We start from the raw sequence: 2,972 nt of genomic DNA on the forward strand, positions 1-2,972 counted from the left end.
TAAAAGCTCTGGCGACTATGCTCCCGCCTCTGTCGGCGGTGAGCAGTTCAGGTCGAGATCGAACACGGCGGGCTTCCTCGCCGACACAGCGGTCGGTGGCGACGGCGACAGATCCACTACGGACGAACAGTCCGAGTCGCTCTGCGCCACGGTGTCCGCCGACGCCAGCTTGAGCACACGGCACCCTGCTTCTGCGGCGGCTGCGGTTGCATCTTGCCTGAAGAAATAGTACGGGTGCGTTACGGGGATGTTGCCGAAAGGGAAGCGTACGGCGGTGGCGCCCGTGCCCGTGCCCGCGGCCGCCCTGCGGTGGAACAGGTCCAGCTCGAGCGACGGCGGGAGCGGCATGGGCGCCTACGCATCGCCGCCGCCGCTGACGGGGAGGGGTGGAGATGTCGTCCGACAGTGGCATGCGTTGTCCCATTAGTGTCTGGCCCTGGCTTGGGCCCGCCTCGGCGTCAGTGCCACGGTTTGCCACTGCGACCCTCCTCCATGTAGAGTGGAGGCATTGCCCTCGTCGCCGATGTCGGTATCGTCGTCCTCCATGGTGAGGGGAGCGGCGGCGGCGGTCAATTCGATCGTTGGCTTGTGAGCAGGAGACGAGGCGGAGGAAATGGGGAAGAGGGAGAACCTGTTGTAAATGAATAGTGGGAGAGAAGGCGAAGGAAACTAGGAGGGGGCGTGGACTGCCAATGTTGGGGACCATAATTAGGGGTACCCCCAAGACTCCTAATCTCAGCTGGTAACCCCCATCAGCACAAAGCTGCAAAGGCCTGATGGACGCGATTAAGGTCAAGGCTCAGTTCACTCAAGGGACACGATCTCGCCTCGCCCGAGTCCAGCCTCGGGCAAAGGCAACCGACCCCGGAGGATTCACGTCTTGCCCGAGGGCCCCCTCAAGCAACGGACACACCTTCGGCTCGCCTGAGGCCCAGTCTTCGCAGAGAAGCAACCTTGGCCAGATCGCCACGCCAACCGACCGTATCGCAGGAGCATTTAATGCGAGGATCGCGTGACACCTTATCCTGACGCGCGCTCTTCAGTCGACAGAGCCGAAGTGACCGCAGTCACTTCGCCGCTCCACTGACCGACCTGACAAGAAAACAGCGCCGCCTGCATCGCTCCGACTGTTGTGCCACTCGACAGAGTGAGGCTGACAACAGCTAAGTCTAGCCTCGGGCGCCATAGGAAGCTCCGCGTCGCCCGACCCTAGGGCTCGGGCTCAACCTCGACGCTGGACGGCGGACTCCGCCTCGCCCGACCCCAGGGCTCGGACACAGCCTCGGCCTCGGAAGATGGACTTCGCCTCGCCTGACCCCAGGGCTCGGACTCAACCACGACTTAGAAGACGGCGAACTCCGCCTCGCCCGACCCCAGGACTCGGACTCAGCCTCGGCTCCGGAAGACGATGGACTCCGCCTCGCCCGACCCCAGAGCTCGGACTCGATCTCGACCTCGGAGGAGCCTCCGCCTTGCCCGACCTAGGGCTCGGACCGACCACGTCACAGGGGGGCCATCATTACCCTACCCCTAGCTAGCTCAGGCTACGGGGAACAAGACCGGCGTCCCATCTGGCTCGCCCCGGTAAACAAATAATGATGGCGCCCCGCGTGCTCCATGACGACGGCGGCTCTCAGCCCCTTACGAAAGCAAGGAGACGTCAGCAAGGATTCGACAGTCCCGACAGCTGTCCTTCCACAGGGCCCAAGCGCTCCTCTGACGGCCACGACATCACATGAACAAGGTGCCAAAACCTCTCCGACTGCCACGACGGCATGTACTTAGGGCTCTAGCTCCTCTCTGCTAGACACGTTAGCACACTGCTACACCCCCCATTGTACACCTGGACCCTCTCCTTACGCCTATAAAAGGAAGGTCCAGGGCTCTTGTACGAGAATGTTGGCCGCGCGGGAGAACGGGCTGACGCATAAGGCTCTCGCTCTCTCTCTCTCTCCCATGCGAACGCTTGTAACCCCCTATTGCAAGCGCATCCATCCGCCCTGGGCGCAGGACAACACGAAGGCCGCGGGTTTCCCCTTACTGTTCTCCCCCCTCCCTTTGTGTCCCATCTCGCGCCGACCCATCTGGGCTGGGACACGCAGCGACAATTTACTCGTCGGTCTAGGGACCCCCGGGGTCGAAACGCCGACAGTTGGCGCGCCAGGTAGGGGCCTGCTGCGTGTTGACGAACAACTTACTGTCAAGCTCCAGATGGGTAGTCTCCAGCAACCTTTCCAACCCGGGACAATGCTCTGTTTCGGGAGTCTAGAGTTCATGTCTCTCGACGGTAGCTACGACATGATACTTCTTCCTCCGCCGCGCGACAACGACAATGGCGGCCGTCAGCCCGCCCGCCGGCGGCGGAATCAATGATGTCTTCCCCTCGTGGTGGAAGAGCAACATCCGGGTCTGTCCCGTCACCTTCCCCGCCGACGGAGGAGGAGGCGGGGCAGGCATGGCCAAGCAGGAGGCGGCACCTCGTCGGCTGTCGAGCGAGTCGACGGCGCCCCAACGGGGGACACGTCGGGCGTCAACCTCGCGTCTGAGACGAAGACGAGCGCCGTTTCCCCGCAACACGCCAACTCCAAGCAGACGGACGACGCCAGCACGCTCGCGAAGGACATGCTGGGCGTTAGCCTCATACCTGAGACAACGGTGCAGTCCGTCCCCGACGCGACTTCGTCACCACCCGTCGATCAAGAGGTACCGTTTGTTTCCCGTCCCATGCCTTTTGAATTCAGTTGTGATCCACCGAGCGACCCTGCTTCGGTGGATGCTTTCATAAAGGCATGTCCAAACCCTCCGGGGTATCATATGCGGTCACCCTGGGACTGGTTGACGGCCGTCTCGACCTACGGACCCTCGGGTTTCGAGGAAGATGACGAGCCCAACTTTTGTTGGGATTTCTCCGGGCTCGATAACCTCAGTGCCATGCGGGACTTCATGACCGCATGCGACTACTGCCTCTCTGA

This window comes from Zea mays, chromosome 8 (genome assembly GCF_902167145.1).
Source record: "Zea mays cultivar B73 chromosome 8, Zm-B73-REFERENCE-NAM-5.0, whole genome shotgun sequence".
Classification (NCBI taxonomy): Eukaryota; Viridiplantae; Streptophyta; class Magnoliopsida; order Poales; family Poaceae; genus Zea; species Zea mays.